Source organism: Ranitomeya variabilis, chromosome 3 (assembly GCF_051348905.1).
Source record: "Ranitomeya variabilis isolate aRanVar5 chromosome 3, aRanVar5.hap1, whole genome shotgun sequence".
Lineage (NCBI taxonomy): Eukaryota > Metazoa > Chordata > Amphibia > Anura > Dendrobatidae > Ranitomeya > Ranitomeya variabilis.
In genome coordinates, this window is record NC_135234.1 from 595,438,027 (window position 1) to 595,457,708 (window position 19,682).

Genomic DNA, 19,682 nt, shown 5'->3' on the forward strand with positions numbered 1-19,682 from the left:
CGGACTTGCGCAGCCTGGTGAGCCGTATTCCGGACTGAGGACCCAGAGAGCTTCAGTAAAGAGGTAAAGAGACTGCAACCTGGTGTCCTCGTTATTTACCGCGACCTGCACCCCACAACTGCACCGTTACCACACCACTTATTGCACCGGACGTCCCCCATTGACAGACAGGGCCACGGACCGGGTCTAGCCACCGTGACAACCCCAGGACTGAGACCTAGAGGCCCGGCTCCGGGTACCCCTCGGCCCTGCGGCGGTGTGGGGGCGCTCCAACTATACCTGGCATCTGACGGAGAAAACAGACTGTTCAATATGTGGTCTGGAGGTTTTTTTGTAATTTGTTTTTTATTCCAAAATACTGTATAGACCTAAGGTAACAGACAGCAAAAACAGTGGAATATAAGCCGAAAATGCCACATTTTGTAGATCACAGATTGATCTGGTGTCTGAAGGAGTGGAACAGTGTTAAAGGGAACCTATCACCCCGTTTTTTTCGGTATGAGATAAAAATACTGTTAAATATGGCCTGAGCTGTGCATTACAATAGTGTAGTTTGTGGACCCCGATTCCCCACCTATGCTGCCAAAATACGTTACCAAAGTAGTCATTTTCGCCTGTCAATCAGGCTGGTCAGGTCGGATGGGCGTGGCTTCTTCCCCCAGATATTGCGTAGTTTTCCGTTGGTGGCGTAGTGGTGTGCGCATGTCCAACGTCCCCAATCCTGCACGGGGGGGTGAAAATAGCAGCGATGTCCGTTATTCCATTGGTGGTCGGTGGGCGCGGCCATCTTCCTTTGGCCGCGCGTGCGCAGAAGCGGCGCTCTGCTGGCCGCGGCTTCAGGAAAATGGCCGCCGCGATCTCCATCTGCGCATGCACGGCATCCCACGGCCATTTTCCTGAAGCCGCGGCCAGCAGAGCGCCGCTTCTGCGCACGCGCGGCCAAAGGAACATGGCCGCGCCCACCGACCACCAATGGAATAACGGACATCGCTGCTATTTTCACCCCCCCGTGCAGGATTGGGGACCTTGGACATGCGCACACCACTACGCCACCAACGGAAAACTACGCAATATCTGGGGGAAGAAGCCACGCCCATCCGACCTGACCAGCCTGATTGACAGGCGAAAATGACTACTCTGGTAACGTATTTCGGCAGCATAGGTGGGGAATCGGGGTCCACAAACTACACTATTGTAATGCACAGCTCAGGCCCTATTTAACAGTATTTTTATCTCATACCGAAAAAAACGGGGTGATAGGTTCCCTTTAAATATGTGGCCTGGATATTTCGGCCCACCAAAATTGTTTCAATAAGTAGTCTATGACACTGAAAAAAAATTGGAGTACTAAAATTGTAAAATATTTAGCGCAATGATATGCGATGAGTGCGGTGTACAAAACACAGTGATAAATATATGAACTGTAGCTAAATATTTTTTGGCCAGCTACATATTTTTGGTCAGCTAAATGGTGTCCAAAAATGTTGTAAGACACTCCAAAAAATACCACAGTACCACAAAGAAAGTAAGAATTTTCTGCGCACTCAGATGTGATACCTGGGTTGGACAAAGCCATTTTAAATTGCTGGATTTTCACACTGTTGTATTAAAATGATCTGGCTGTAGTCTGCACTATGAACAAGCAAATAAATGTAGAAAAAAAGGGGGCTACAGATTGCTTTGTAATAACATTAGCAGGATTCGGGTGCAAAAAAAATTATTCCTAGCCATAGATACCTTCAGCTAGGTATACAGTATATATATATATATATATATATATATATATATATATATATATATATATATATATAAAATACGCAGAAGCAGACAGTATTGGAGCCTTTTGATGTATGCAGTGAGATATATATATACTCGCATACAGTGCCTGCATGCCTTGCACTGATGTGGATATATGCACAAAGACTCCCCTGCCTACCTAGCCCTGCAATCTATATACTCTGCAATAAGCCCTTAAAAGGACTGCTGGTTTACCAGGATTTGTGGATTGAACAATAATAGACCCACACTAACTAATACAAGCACAAATTTGACCCTATCTCAGTAGCAGCTCTCCCTACACTTGTTGAGTCCAGAGCTGAATACGCCGAGCAGGGGGCGAAGCCAGGTCTCTTAGGCTATGTGCACACTTTGCGGATTTTGCTGCGGATCCGCAGTGGATTTGACTGCTGCGGATCCGCAGCAGTTTCCCATGAGTTTACAGTACAATGCAAACCTATGGGAAACAAAAAACGCTGTGCACATACTGCGGAAAAAAACGCGCGGAAACGCAGACGATTACATTCCGCAGCATGTCACTTCTTTTCTGCGGATTTTCACCTGCTCCAATAGGAAAATGCAGATGAAAAACTGCAGAAGAATCCGCAGTAAAAACCGCAACGGGTTTTCACTGCGGATTTTGGAATCACTAGTCTGAATACTTATGACCATGTGATATTTCAGTTTTTCTTTTTTAATTTCTATGCAATAATTTCTACTTTTCTGTTTTCTTTCAATCAAGATGGGGGGCAGAGTGTACATTAATGAGAAAAAAAAATGAACTTTTTTGAAATTACCAAATGGCTGCAACGAAACAAAGAGTGAAAAATTTAAAAGGGTTTGAATACTTTCCATAACCTCTGTACATTTTATTCGCATTTGGTACTATTGCTCTTAAACTGAATGACTTGGGTCAAACATTTGGGACATTCTTCCACAAGCTTTTCACAATAGTTGGTAGAAATTTAAGCCCATTCCTCTGGTCAAAACTGGTGTAACTGATCCAGGTTTGAAGATTGCCTTGCTCGCACCTGCCTCAAAACATGATGCTGCCACCCCCGTGTTTCACAGTTGGGATGGTGTTCTTAGGCTTCCAAGCTTCTCCTTTTTTCTTCCAAATGTAATGATGGTCATAATGCCCAAAAAGCTCAATTTCAGTTTCATCAGACCACAGGACATGTCTCCAAAAATTAAGATCTTTGTTCCTGTGTGCATTTGCAAACTTTAATCTGTCTTTCTTATGTTTCTTTTGGAGTTATGGAGTGGCATTTCAGAACATGTTGATACAGTTCATGTTTCATTGTGGATATTGACACAATCTTACCAGCTTCTGCCATCATCTTCACAAGATCTTTTGCTTTTGTACCTGGGTTAATATGCACACTTTCGACCAAAGTATATTTATCTCTGAGACACAGAACCCGTCTTGTTCCGGAGCGGTATGATGGCTGGGCATTCCCATCTTGCTTGTACTTGCTAATAATTGTTTGTACAGATGAATAAGGCACATTGAGGTATCTTGAAATTGTACCCAAAGATGAGCCAGACTTGTGCAAGTCCACAATTCTCTTCCAGATATCTTGGCTGATTTCTTTAGACTTTTCCACACTGTTACACAAAGAAACAGTGTGTTTCAGGTGTGCATTAAAATAAGAAGCTTCCAAACACGTGACATCATCATATGGGCAGTCCTGAATTGTTTAAAGGCTTAGTAATCTTAGTGTATGTAAACTTTTGACTTTGTAGTAAGTAATAAAAATGCCTTAAAACAGCTTCTCTCTCATTATTCTGGCATTTGCAAAATATTAATAACTATGGTAATCCCAATTGTCCCAAACCTGGAAAGATTTATTACAATTGCATGTTATATAATGAGAAAAACATGCATATGTGTCTTTTTATATATGTATGTGAACTTCTGGTTTCAACTGCAAATGCTGCTCACAGAATGGGCAGTATGTATCATGCAAGGCTGAAATCATCAAATGAGACTACCAACTGCACTGATGAACCAGATGCGAGCAGGGATTTAGAACTAGATTTATATCTTAGACCAATGTGAAGCTGCATAGGTTGCACCAATTGTATATACACCCCTGCTATACTTTTACCTCAAAACTGTATGTCAATGTGCTGAAGATTTTCTGCCTTATGCCACATTGCACATAGATGGAGAAACATTTTCATTGGCACAGATTTATTTAACACATGTAGTTGCTTTTATAATAATTATTATACATAGCCAAAATTAAATATTTTTTCATGCATAAATAATAGGGATGAGCGAGCGTGCTCGGTGATACTCTGATATCGCTTCAGTATCAGGGTGCTTTGATGTGCTGGGCACTAGGCGAGCATTAGCCAGTGCTCAAATATGAAACTTGAATCCCCATCCAGCATGTTTGGCACCTGTTACACTGCCAATAAACCTATGGTTCCATGTAAATAGTTTTAGTTGTATAAATTCTAGCTTGCTTTAAGTGACTTACATAAAAAAAATTATAAAAGAAAAACCAAAACATACAAAAAAAGTTGGATTATTCCTCCCTTGCCTTTTCAACCCATACTGCCACATCCACCTCTTCCTCCACTTGGACCTATGCCTCCTTGTTATAAAATGTTCTATTTTTGTAAATTCTAGTTTGTTTTAACTGAGTTCTAAGGAATAGGATGAGTGAACCTGATCAGTGATATTGGGCTATCTCTTGAGTAACTGAGTGCTCGGATGCTTAGCACTCGACAAGCATTGGCTGGTGCTCGAATTTGAATCCCCTCCCTGCATGTTTGGTGCCTGTTACACAGCCAATAAGTATGTCACTGTAATGCCGAAGCCATCTTAGTAGTGGAATTACTATCATTGGCTTACTGTATATGACATCATCAGGGGCTATAAAAGGACAGTTCAGGGGCTTTTCCTAATGGAGGGATAGAGTGCTTGTCCAGGGCTATGTATGCACTGCTGAAATAATGGGATCCTCTATAGTTGATACTGGTGCTGATTTTGAACGTTTGTACTAGCAACCATCTGTGCTTTTTTGTTTGTATCAAATACATTATGCATTTAGCAAAAGGAGGGACAGTTGCTTGTGCAAGGAGATTGGCAAAATACAGTGTCTAGGCAGGGCTTTGCAGTCCATTGCTAAATATATATCTGCTGCACGTGACCACATTTTTTGGAGGAGGCTGAAAAAATACACTATTTGTTAGGGTTGGTGAATCACACTAAATATAAATTATGATGAAGTGCGATCGCAACCCAGGGTCCACCATGCAGAGAAAAAAAACTGCAGCTAATGTGAACAATGGCAGAGCACACAGCAAGCGATAGCTGGCTCACACAGAGCTAAATGTCACTCAGTGTTTAGTACACAAGACTGTCACTCACACATAGCAACAGAATAGATGCTCTGAAATATATCTGTGTCATTCGCACACAGAAACAGAAAAGATGCTCTGCAATAGAGCTGTGTTATTTGCACACTGCAACAGAGCAGGTATGCTAGTTCACATGATCCCTGTTAACCTCACAGGAGAACACAACCCTCACAGGGGCAAGGGAACAGGTGGTGGACACAAACACAGGATAAAGCATGTGCACGCACACAGACTCCTCTCCAGAGGTGCCAAAATTCTAAAGGCTATAAGCCTGCTCTAAATTCACCCAAACACCTCCCCGAAGGTGCTGGAATTCTAAAGGCTATACTCCTGCCCTGAGCCCACGCAGACAAGTCCACACTACCGTGAAGGCTAGGGCTACCAGATGAGCTTCTGGGGTAGAGAATTGTGGGATGAATTGGTGATAATAGTTGATAAATCCCATAAAGCACTACAGTGCTTTAAGGGATTGCGGCTCTTCCCAGTTCATCACAGAGTCCAGTTTGGCAGGATCCATGGCCAACTCCTTGGCCGAGATAATATACCCCAAGAAAGGTAAATATTCCTGCTCATACACACACTTCTCTAACTTAGCAAAAAGGGAATTACCGTGTAAGAGTTCGAAGACTTTACACACATCTGTTCGGTGAGTATCAATATCTGGAGAGTAAATAAGTATATCGTCCAGATATACTACTACCGAGGTGGATAACAACTCCTGAAAGATGTCGATAAGAAAGTCTTGGAAGACGTCAGGAGCGTTACAGAGACCAAACGGCATTACCAGATACTCATAATGACGTCCCTAGTATTAAACATGTTTTTCCATTCATCCCCCTCTCATATACATTTTAAGTTGTACGCACCAGGTAGATCTAACTTGGAAAATACCCTAGCCCCTCACAGTCTGTCAAAGAGCTACAAGATGAGTGGCAGATGGTATTTATTTTTGATGGTAATATATTTAACCCCCTATAGTCAATGCATTGATGAAGTTCCCCGTTTTTCTTCTGAACAAAGAAGAAGCCAGCTCCAGCAGGAGACACTGACTTCCTAATAAACCCTCTATCCAAATTCTCCTTGATGTATTGGGACATAGCCTCAGTCTCTGGGAGAGATAGTGGGTAAACACGCTCCCAGGTAGGGTCAGGACCCAGCAAGAGGTCAATGGGACAGTCATATGGGCGATGAGGCAGAAGAGTCTCCACTGCTTTTTTGGAGAACACGTCTGCGTATTGCCAATAATGTTTAGGGAGAGAGGTTAGATCTGTGGTGATCTCACTAAAAGCCTAGCCACCACCAGCATAATCAGGCACATGTCATCTAAGCACCCTAATTGGTAGGTCGAACACCTGGTTCCACGATTGGTGCTAGGGGGTGACTTTACTGCCTCTTCCCCTGTGCTAGGTGCTTCTTATTCCCTGCCAATGACACTAGTGCAGATGCCTCCAGCTTTGCACCTGCTATTGAACAGTTTGAGGCACCATCATCAGGCACTTTCAAAATCCTCGTCCCAGCACAGCTTTCAACTGTCCCTACATAAGACTTTAGAATGAAAGAGAAAGTTTCCAGCCTCCCACCCACAGGCCAAAAGGCTAAATGGGCACATTCCCAGGCTGCTTGCAGTTAAAATGTTGTTAATTTGGCTTGTTGACATGGAAGACTTCCGTTGACTCATGGAGGTGGAAGTCCCTCGTTACTCATTTCCCAGTTGCCACTTTTATTCTCCTAATGTGATATCCACACCTTGTACCAGCATGTGTCCAGGAATATCACCTGTGCCCTTACCAATGTGGTTACTGGGATTGTCCACTTAACAACCAACATGTGGACAAGCACTTATGGACAGGGACACTACATTTTCCTGATGGCACACTAAGTGAACATTGTGGAGGCTGGAATTGACTAGCACTCTGGCATGCACATGTGCTCCTGATGCCAGGGATTCCTGGCACTACTTCTATCATGGTTTCCTCCATCTCATACATCAGTTCCTGCACAAACTGCACACCGCAGCAAAGTCACCTAAAGGGATTATAGACCAGACAAATCTGTGGCTCTTGCCGCTGAACCTCCAACCAGATATGGTGGTAATGGTAATGTGGTAATGGCCATAACCTGGTGGTGGCTATGAAGCTTGGTAAACTCACACATGCACCATGCTTAGCCCACATGCTCAACTTGATAGTTTCTGAAAACCTACCCAGATTTGCCAGAGCTGGTAATCAAGGTGTGCCATGTCAGCCCCCATTTCCGCAAGTCAGCTAAAGCTGCAGCCACTCTCGGTTGCCGAAGAAGTGCATGCAAAGGCCAGCTCACTAATGTGTGTGTCACGATCATGAACTTGAACTCTACATGCTGGAAAGACTTTATGAGTAACAGAAGTTAGTTGTGGAATACCAGCTGCAACACCAGCTTGCGAAATTGCTTTATAATCTTTTACAGATTGAGAGATCTCAAGTACTTTACCAACACGCTCATTCCAGCCCTAACCCTTCCCTTCAACCTATTGCTATCTTCTGGTATCTTCCCCTCTGCCTTCAAACATGCCACCATCACACCCATGCTGAAAAAAACAAACCTTGACCCAACTGCTATGCCCAGCTATCACCCCATATCACTGCTCCCGTTTGCTTCAAAACTCCTTGAGCAGCATGTCCATGCTCAACTTTCCTCCTTTAACTCTCTACTTGACAAACTCCAATCTGATTTCCGCCCCCACTCCACCGAAACTGCCCTTACCAAAATTACTAATGACTTACTCACAGCCAAAGCCAACAGACAGTTCTTTATCCTCCTCCTTCTCGACCTGTCCTCTACCTTCGACACAGTCGACTACTGCCTACTGCTACAGATTTGTTCTTCCCTTGGCATCAAAAACCTTTCCCTGTTTTGGATAGCCTCATACCTTTCCGACCGCATATTTAGCGTTTCCCACTCCCACACTACCTCCTCATCCCACCCTCTCTCTGTTGGTGTCCCTCAAGGCTCTTTCCTGGGACCCCTACTTTTTTCCATCTATAGCCTTGGCCTAGGACAACTCATAAAGTCCTGTGGCTTCCAGTTCCACCTGTATGCGGACAACACTCAGATCTACCTCTCTGGCCCAGATGTCACCTCCCTGCTGTCCAGAATCCAAGAGTGTCTATCAGCCATATCCTCCTTTACCTCTCGCTTCCTAAAACTCAAACCGAACTCATCATCTTTCCTCCATCTCATGTATCTCCCCTACCCGATCTATCCATTATGGTAAATGGCATCACGCTCTCTCCCACACCTGTAATCCGCTGCCTCGGAGTAACTCTCAACTCTGCCCTGTCCTTCAAACACTTGCCACCTCCTGTTGCGTCCAACTCTAAAATATTGCCAGAATCCATCTCTTCCTCAGCCCTCAATCTACTAAAACCCTTGTGCATGCCCTCATCAACTCCCGCCTAGACTACTGCAACACCCTTCTCTGTGGCCTCCCCGCTAACTCTCTTGCACCACTCCAGTCTGTCCTCAACTCTGCTGATCACCTAATCCAACTCTCTTCTCGCTACTCCTCTGCTTCTCCTCTTTGCAAGTCCCTTCACTGGCTCCCAATTCCCCAACACATCCAGTTCCAACTACTAACACTTACCTACAAAGCCATCCACAACCTGCCCCCTCCCTATATCTCTGAACTAATCTCCCAATATCTTCCCTCACGCAATCTTCGATCCTCCCAAGACCTCCTACTCTCCACCATGCTTATTCGTTCCTCACACAACCACCTCCAAAATTTCTACTGAATATCCCCCATCCTCTGGAAATCCTTGGAATTCCAGATCTCAACACGCCTGATTATCCACCACCCTCGGATCCTTCAGACGGAACCTAAAAACCCATCTCTTCATGAAAGCCTACAGCCTGCAATAACCATTTTGCTGCTTCACCACCACCCGAGCTGCCTCCTCCCCATCACCAAAGCTGCTGCACCCCCGACCTTCTGTCTCTTCCCCATTATCCTGTAGAATGCAAGGACAGGGTCATCTCCCCTCTGTACCAGTCTGTCATTGTAAAATTTGTTTACTGTAAATGATATCTATAAATCTGTATGTAACCCCTTTCTCATGTACAGCACCATGGAATTAATGGTGCTATATAAATAAGTAACAATGATGATAAAATACTTTGTTTCTGATATGTTTCAAAATTTATTTGGATCGCAGCATGATGTCTAGTTTTTGTGTTATCTTTGTCTAATATTTAAATTTGTTTTGTGATCTGAAAAATTTAAGTGTGGCAAACATGCAAAATAATAGGAAATTGGGAAGGGGGAAAACACGTTTTCCCACAACTGCATACTAAAGTCAAGAAAATAAAATCTCTCCAAATGTGAACAACACCTTTAAGAAATTTCAATATAATCTGGAATAATTATAGAAACTTGACTTCAGCTCACCCAGTTGCTCTATGCTCATCCACGTGGGGCTCAGACACCGGCCTCGCCCTGGCCTCACATCAAGGAAAATAGAAAAAATTGGAGTCCAGCTCAACAGGCAGGCTGTGGATCATGTCGACCATGTAAATTTTTCTTTTGTACGCACTATATTTTCTTTTAAAAAATAAACAGAAAAGGAAAATCCAGTCCTGTTGAGCCGCACTCCATTTTTTTCTATTTTTCATAATCTGGAATAAGTATAAAAATCAATTTTACAATATTCTAAATTTTTGTATTTAAGATAATATAAAATTATTCCATAACCAATATTAACTACTTCCAGAACCTCTACATGTTAGTATGGCATGGAGAGACAATAGTTTTGATGCCAAACTATATTGTGATTGCACAGGGATAAAGGACTTACATACCATTGGTGCAACAGAGGCTCAAGAGCTAAGGGGACCGATTCTCACCTCAAAAACAGATGAACATGGGCACTATGTTGTCCTATGTGTTTGTAAAGAGTCCACGGCATACAGCTAATTCAGGAAGAGGAAATATGGATTTTCAGGGTGCTGCCAAAGAATATGACAAGCCAGATAGTAAGTATGAGTTTTTTTATTATTTTCTAATGGGAACATGACTACTAGTTTCTGTGACGATCCAGCACTTCCAGCAGCTGAATCTGATGACGGGGACATATTGTCCCAGAAACGTGGCCTTTAGAAAACAATAAAAAATCTTAACAACTGTCTTGACATCCTCCGTGGCAGCACCCAGAAAAACTGCAAGTTTTCCTCCTTCCTGGATTATCCTCTGACTTTCATTGCAATTTGGACAGGCGATTGGTGCAGCAGCCTTTGGTGTTTCTAGTCTGAATTTGATACAGTGTTGTGCTTAGTTAGCAAAACTATTCTAGGTGAGCAATTCCATCCCACTGGGCTTTCTGCACCTCCAATTTGATTCACATATAGAGTGCCTCTGTGTTTTTTCTGTTTCATAACATGCAGCTGACACCATGATGCAAAGCAATGATGGATGTTAACTTTAAATCTGATGTTAACTCCTCACTGTGGCTAATTCCTCATATTCCATCCAGTGGCTTTTGTAATGTGAAGATGAAAATACAAAACCAGAAAAATGATGAGCTCTTAATCTGTATACAACCATTTTATTTCACTTTGACATATAAACACATAAGCCATTTCATTTAGCTCTGCAGTTAATAATATGTAATATTCTCTATCAATATTCTTCTGTATTTTGATTAAAATTTCCGATATAGTATTCCGGTCTGAAACTCGTTGCTTAGTAGAATTTTATGTTCACTGTTTTTAAAAAATAGATATTTAACTTTATTTGTAAAAGTTGCCATTTTCTATGTCTACAATATTTTATTGTGTGAAAAAGAAATTATTTCAGCAGTCATCAACAGTAAAATGCTAAAAAGCATGCTGAAATAAACTGGTACTGATTTGTAACCTTTTATTATTCATTGCTGCTTTCTCAGAACACTTGATATCACTGCTTGAATCTGATATTTATTGACTAATGTTGTTTTTAACTTTAGACTAATAATAACAACCCATAAAATATGTATTTTAAAGAAAAAAATACATCCTAGGGATACAAGCAGCATTCTGAGATAGATTACTGTAAAACACCAAACCACAGAATGGGACTTTCCAGTTGAAGAGAAGATGAACCACAGTAGTTCATTTAGGAACTAAAATCAGCACCACAGGGAAGTAATAGTCACTCCAGGCTGTAACATTTCCATTTATTTTTTTTTCAGATGTTTGTGTCACAGCTTGAAGGAACAAGACAACTCAAAGAAAAGTGGAGAAGTCATGTCTCTGAAAAGAAAGGGGAGCCATGTACTGACTCCTGCTTCAGAAAGTGACATGAAAGTGCACAGTATAGGAAAACATTTTGAAAATCCTCAGTACACATATTCACAACAGGTTCTGACTTTAATCTTCAAAAAGTATAAAAGTTGAAACAGAAAAGAAAGAGAAAAAATCTTGAAAACTCATATGTACAGGATTTTAAAAGCAAATTACAAAGTGTTTGTTGGCTGCAAATATTACACTATCCTGTTAAGTGTTACTTTTGATAAAAATGTAGTATAGCATCGCTAAATATGAACATTTGTGTATGTGAATAAGTGTAAGTTTTATGGTTTCATAGCTGGTGATGTTCAGTCTAAATGTGATTTGTTTCTATCAGGAAGTTGAACAACTTGGCACAAGACAATATGTTAAACAATAAAAGATTGAAAATAATTTAAAAATATAGATAATAGATAGATATAGCATATCTATCTAGAACATACAGAAGCACAGCCTAATTGAGTGCAAACCTCCTCCAAGTGTCCTGAAGCGGCTCTGATTGGACCACTGAGAAGGTCCCAGAAGGCTCCAACTATAAAAGGTTCGCATGGCCGCTCGGCCATCTGCTAGTATAAACAAAAAATGTGTATGTGTGGATGTGTGTTAGATATCTGGGGAAAGCTCCTAATCAACCCTCTCCCTAGTGTTGTTTCATGTGGTTGAATGTTTGAGCTGACTAGTGCCAGATAGTGTCATCCAGCACAAGGCACAAGCATACAGCGTCAAATAAGCAGTGTCTGGCAGTGCTGCACTGTGCGCAATTAGTGTGCTTTCCAAGCCCTAGTTAGGGTGGTTAGTGGCATCCGCCAGAGCGGCACTGCGTGCACTAAATCTATTAGCATAATGTCTCCCTGGCACCGCAGTTGCGGTGCCGAGAGCTAGTGGGTCAAGAGGGACTCTAACTCTGTGTTCTTGGGGCAGAGTCCTGTGACCTAACACTAGCGTTCACTCAGCGGTGTTGCGGCCTTGTGATGCAACAGGGTTTGCCTCCTTACATGCCAGGTGAAGTTAACCCATGTGTGTTTTCATTATACTGCCATGTACTGTCCGCCATTACCGAGCAGCAGGTGTGATCTCTGCATGGTGGATCCCGAGCTGAGAACGCAACTTATATCTTCCTTTATATCATTTGGTGCATTCCACCAGCCCTAACATTATACTAGCACCAGGGTCTGGCTAGTAATGGCGGAAGAACAGCGACTGCAGCATTCCGCCAGCCCTAACGCTTTAGTTTTTCTAAATTATGGACAACCTAAGTACATATGGTTTAGCTATGCTCTGTGTTCCTAGTTCTTAAAAAAAAATTCAAATACTTAATTTGCGAAAGATGTCTACACATTTCTTTCTTTCAATTCAACTCATTCAAGTCTATCTATTTTTCATATTTTCTGTTTTATTTGTTTAGAAAATATAAATATATTATTAATTAATGAATCATCTAAAAATATGTTTTGACCTGATTAATTATATCCTGCTAAATTAAGAAGGAGAATGATTTGAGGATTTCTATTGTTAGAAAAAGTTTGACATTTCTTCAAGAAGATTAGTTTTCCTTAACAAACAAACCAGAAACTTAAATTAAATTGAATAATTAAATGAGTTTATTGAAAGTAAGGCTGGTTTCACACTTGCGTTGGGCAGAGCTGCGGAGGGCTACGTAGTTCCACTGTTAAGCCCTGCCACTGCCGCACCTCTTCCATTCAGCTCCGCCTATGTCGACATGCGTCCTGCGTACCTATTTTTATCATTGGGTACGCAGGCCAAGCGAATGTATGCGGATGCCTCTGCATGCGTCATTCTGATGCTGTGCCGACCGCAACAAAATGCAACATGTTGCGTTCGGTGCATTTTGGCTCAGCGCCAAAATGATGCATGCGGAGGCATCCGCATACATTCGCATTGCCTGCATACCCAATGATAAAGATAGGTATGCAGGATGGATGCCGATGTAGACGGAGCTGAATGGAAAAGGTGCGGCAGTGGGCAGGGCTCAACTTAGGAACTACATAGCCCTCCGCAGCTCTGCTCAATGCAGCCTAATCTGTATTTATGCAGACAAGGAGGTTAAGAAATATTGTAAAATACTTTAACATCAATAAGATACAATTACAAATCTCTATGTAACTTTAAGCAGAACATCTCACTAAATAAGTGTGATAGCTTGCTTAAGGCTTCAAGTAATATAATATACTTAAAGGATAAAGATAAAGAAACATTCCAGGTAAAGCTCAATTTATCTGTTAGATTTTTGCTATTCATGAAAATGAATAAGTAGACATGTGCCATATAATTTTAATGTTCATTATTGCAAACTATTTGAACATATTGCTGAAGAAAATTAGCTACAATGTAATAATTTATATCTGAGTCATCATCAAGATTAATCTGCCAGTTTGTCATATAACAATTGTAGTGAAAGTGGTAATTTACTTTTTTGTTCAATGTAGGCACACTTTCACATAAATTTCTGTGGAACTCATACTGCTGGATGACAGACATACTGATTTTATATGGTTAATTAGGATTTATTCAGAATATCTCGCATCCATAGATTACACTGCCATCAGTATAGAAAGAACATAACATTTTGGGTAAATATGAAGCATAAATAAACTGCCTTGAATAATCATTAATTACAAGCTATTCACTTTATTGGTAGGACAAGAGATGGGCAAACCCAAAAAAGTTAAGTTCGGGGTCCATTCTAAACACTTACTGTTCGGGCAAAGACACCAAACACGGACTTCACGAGGAAGTCCATAACACTGTTTGAGGTCACTCCCCAAACACTGGGTATTTACTGTGCTGTTATGTGTATGACTGTGCAGCAAGCACTGCCTTTGATTGGCTGTTAAAGTGTGAGACCACAGATGTGATCGAAGGTTAAAATTTTACCTCCAGTCCCTGGCATCGGCTGATGGGACTACTGCTCCCATCATCATACGTCTGCTGCCGCCAATAAGAGCAAGAGCAAGTGGCAGCTAATGGGAGCATTCATCAGCTGGTACCAGCGCTTTAAATAAATTAAAAAAAATGGCTTAGGTACTCCTGTGTTTTTGATAACTAGCCAGGCAAAACTGACAGCTGGGGGCTGACACTCAGCAAAGCTGGTTATCAAGAATAGAGGGGTCCCCATGCTGTTGTTTTTTAATTATTTGAATAAATAATTTTAAAAAATGGCGTAGCCCCCCCATTTTTAACAACCATCCAAGCTAAAGCAGACAACTAAGGGCTGGTATTCTCAGGCTGGCAAGGGGCCATGGATATTGCCGCTCCATTTAAAAATAACAGCCCATAGCAACCCAGAAAATGCATATCTATTAGATGCACAAATTCTGTTGATTTGCTCTGCTCTTCCCACTTGTCCTGTGGCGGTGACAAGTGGGGTTCATATCGGTGGGGATGATGTCACCTTTGTAATTTCCGATGGCATCCTATATAGGATACATGACGTGTGTTTATTTACAATATACAAGTGCTTATCACTAAATTAAAATATCATCAGAAACACTAACCACCCTCTCCTCCTCATGACGCATAGTCTCCTCCTTCTCTTCTTCAGGCCATCCAAGCTGGACAGACATGAAGCTGGGATTGGGAGTCTTCTCTGTATTGCAGAGCAAAAACTACTGTTTTTCTCATCCTCATCCTCCTCCCTCTGTTGCTCATCATCAGCCAATGTGACCTCAGAATACTGTGTGTGGCTATGCAGTGTGATATCAACAACTGTACAATCTTGCTCCATAGCCACCTGCTCAGCATTCAACGCTTCCTCTTTGAGATTCTGCAGCAAACGTTTTAATAGGCAGAGCAGCAGGATGGTTATGCTCATAATAGCATCATCAGTGCTCACCATCATGGTGCAGTACTCAAAGTTTTGAAGAACCTCATATAGGTTAGCGCTCCACACCCACTCGGCAGTTGTTATATGTGGTGGCTGAGGGTTACTCTGATGGGCATTGAGAAGCTGGAATTCAGAGACTGCCCTCTGCTGCTCGCTAAGCCTTGCCAACACATAAAAAGGTCAAATTCCAGCACATGGGCAGATCACAAATCAGTCAGTGATGAGGCAAATTAAAGCGCTGCTGCAGATAAACTAGACCGGCGAAAGCCTGAGATGACTTTCAAAAATGTAATCTGACACAGCATACCTTGGCAAGGAGGTCAGGCAAGTCAGTGTTTGTTTTTAAAAACCACTGTACAAACAACTGCTGCACATGGGCCATGCATGGATCGTGTACCAGTTTACCGAGCTTTAAAGCCGCCAGCAAGTTATGCCCATTATCGCACACAATCAGACCTGGTTGGAGGTTCAGCAGGGAGAGGCATTGATCAGTCTGTTATTTATCCCTTTCAATATCTCTGCTGCATTGTGAGCTTTATTACCTAAGCAGATGAGCTTAAGCAGAGCGTGCTGCTGCTTCAGCAGGGCAATGTTGCAGATTTCCCAGCTGGGGAGTGATGGAGAAGCTAGTTTCGCTGAGGATGAGGAGGAGGGGGAGGAGAAGAAGACTGAAACCCTGATGGAAGTTGGGCCCTCTATTCTTGGAGTGTGTAAGATGTGTGATTTCTCAGCCTGTGACTCTGTCCCAGACTCCACCAGGTTAACCTAGTATACCATCAGGGAAATGCATCATCCCTGTCCAGAAGAACTTGTAAGTGTGTCTATGGTTAGGTGGACCTTCCCTGTGACTGTGTTGGCTACAGCACAGCTGGTATTGTGTAACACGTGCTTATGGTAAACATCTAGGGCAGGGACAACTGAATGCTGCGCTGGTACAACCCACTGGACGTGGGTGCTGACAGTTGTGTGTGTGTGGCTGGTTCTAGGCAGGGGGCATCAGTGCTTGCCTAAGTGTCAGCAGATAGGGAAGGCCGTAACACAGGGGAAGGGGCAGTGGTTTGACCCTGAGACACAATTCTGTACCCAGGCATTCCACTCACCTACTGGGGTGCTTGGCTGCTATGTGCTTTTGTATGCTGGTAGTCCTCAGGTTTGCAGTGTTCTTGCCTCTTCTTAGCTTGATTTGGCAAATGCTGCAAATTACAGTTGCTTCATCTGAAGGACTTTCAGAAAAAACTGCCATTCAGGGGAACAATGCACCCTTGGCCTGCTATCTTGCCAAGTAAGGGGCACTTTGGAACAGTTGACCGAATTTTACCTCTGGTCAAACTGCTACCTTTTCTTGCCTCTGTTTTGGCTACGGATCCATCCCTCTCTGCACTGCTGTGCTCGCTAGGCTTGCCACTGTGCCAGGTTGGATCAGTGGCCTCATAATTGACCATGTTGTTTTCCAATTCCTCAATCTGATCCTCCTTCTGAGCTGCGATTTGAGGCTGACCTAAAGGCAACTGTTTATCATGATTATCCTCCACCTCTTCAGACATGATTTGACCTTCCCCAATGTTGCTTTCTCCTGGCTGTGGGTGCTCAAATGTTTGGGCATCACTGCACTTCACCTCCAGTCCTCATGACCCTCTTTAATGTTGCACATTGAAAGGCCTGACAAATAACAAGGGAACGTAAACGGTTCCTCAGAGTGGACAGCATTGGAGTCAAATATCTACTGGGTCTCTTGATGGTGGGAGGAAGGAGGACCAAATTGAAGATTCAGAGGCCCAGCCTCTTGGCTACTGAGACTGGACCATGCGGAAGACTTTGTGGTGCCTTTGCCATCCATCCCACAACATCCTCGCACTGTTTGGGTTCATTAGTGGTGTAGTGTGCTGACCAAATTTTGACAGGGACCTAGAACAAGATACAGTCACCTTCGGATCTGTCGAACAGCCTTCGCGGGCACCACCACATTCATGTCCCTTAACGTCACCCTTTCTCATCTTGAATGTGTTATTCTTATGGAACACAAAATATTCGCTTTATTTTTCACAATTACCCTTACAAAGGTCTTATGTACAAATTCACTGTATCTAGCAATGTGTGGCAATATTTTTGGAGGTCACAGCATGATTATGCATGGCAACATCAGACTGACGTAAATTACAGGTACACGTTTGCATATATTTGCAGGCTTCGTGGCAGTCTCACAACTGCTAGATAAAGATACACATTTTTTTTAACCAATAGAAAAATTACAATATTTTTTAGACACACTCCAAATGCGGAGTAATGAAGATTATTGCCGCTACTAAATTGTCACGTAAGATTATTTATACTCGGATTGCACCAGTTGCACCACTGCTGTATAAAGATACACTATTTTTTAAACCAATAGAAAATTATGATTTTTTTATGATCGCTTTGCTGATACATTCCAAATGCGAAATAATGAAGATTGTTGCTGCTGCTCAATTGTCACGTAAGGTTATCTGTACCCGTATTGTGCCAGTCACACAACTGACAGATAAAAATACACTATTTTTTTTAAACCAATAGAAAGTATAATTTTTTTAGATCGCCTGCTGACAAACTCCAAATGTGGAGTAATAAAGATTATTGCCGCTGTTAAATTTTCACGTAAAATTATCTCTACGCGGATTGCGCCTGTCGCACGACTGCTAGATAAAGATACACTATTTTTTAAAGCAATAGAAAATTATGATTTTTTTTTAGATCGCCTTGATGACAAACTCTAAACGCGGTTTAATGATTATTTCTCCTGCTAAATTGTCACATAAGATGATCTCTGACCAGGTTGCGCCAGTCGCACAACTGCTAGATAAAGATGGGCTATTATTTAAACAAATATATTTTTTAGGGGATTTTTTTACATCGCCTTTTTGAGAGATGCCAATTGCAGATGCAAGGAAATTAATGGTAAATAGTGATATTTCCGTATCGCAAGAGGTTTTGCACCAGGCGCACAACTGCTAGACAAATATTAGGTGTAGTCACAACAAAACATCGGTACCTACAGACCACAGACGAGTATAATCCTTAATTAGTGTTTATTGCAAAAAAGTTCACAAAGGAATTGTATCTAAATAACAACAATAAAATGAGAACCACTGGAAACCAATATTCCAAGGCCACAATGTGACCAGCACAATCTGCCAATTCTTAGAATATAAATCAAATAGTTGTTATTTTATGTCCCTCAAATCACATATAAAGAGAAACTGGACACTAAGCGTCCATACATGTAGATGTGGATTTAACTGTGATTTTCCATATATATAAAGTGCATAGTGCATCAAGGCCTAAGCAGACCATAAAAATATGAAATCAGGCCCTGCTGTTATGACCCCAATGGCAGAGGGTCTCAGGAATCAATACCAAGTCTGCAAACACAAAAAACCAGCTCATAGGGCAGTGGTAACTGGGCTGACCATATATCTAATCCTAGCACCACAAATAGAAGTAGCCGGGGAACGTGCCTACGTTGGTTCTAGACGTCTCGCGCCAGCCGGAGAACTAACTAACCCTAGAAGGGAAAAGAAAGACCTTTCTTGCCTCCAGAGAAAAGACCCCAAAAGTTGGATACAAGCCCCCAACAAATAATAACGGTGAGGTAAGAGGAAAAGACAAACATAAGAATGAGCTAGGTATTTAGCAAAGAGAGGCCCACTAGCTAATAGCAGAATATAGTAAGATGACTTATATGGTCAGCAAAAACCCTATTAAAATATCCACGCTGGATATTCAAGAACCCCCGAACCGTCTAACGGCCGGGGGGAGAACACCAGCCCCCTAGAGCTTCCAGCAAGTTCAGAAATCACATTTAGTACAAGCTGGACAAAAATAGTAGCAAAGCAAGTAACTCAAAAAACAAAGAAGCAAGACTTAGCTTAATTTTGCAAGAGCCAGGACCAGCAGACAGGAGCAACAGAAGGATCTGATTACAACGATGCCAGGCACTGGACTAAGGATCCAGGAAGTTAATATAGCGACACCCCTGGACTAACGACCCAGGTGAGTGCCAAACAGAAAAAAGACAATCCCAGAGTCATACCACTAGTGACCACAAGAGGGAGCCAAAAAGTCTAATTCACAACAGTACCCCCCCCTTAAGGAGGGGTCACCGAACCCTCACCAAGACCACCAGGGTGATCAGGATGAGCAGCGTGAAAGGCACGAACTAAATCGGCCGCATGCACATCAGAGGCAACCACCCAGGAATTATCCTCCTGACCATAGCCCTTCCACTTGACCAGATACTGAAGCCTCCACCTGGAGAGACGAGAATCCAAGATCTTCTCCACCACGTACTCCAACTCGCCCTCAACCAACACCGGAGCAGGAGGCTCAGCAGAAGGAACCACAGGTACAACGT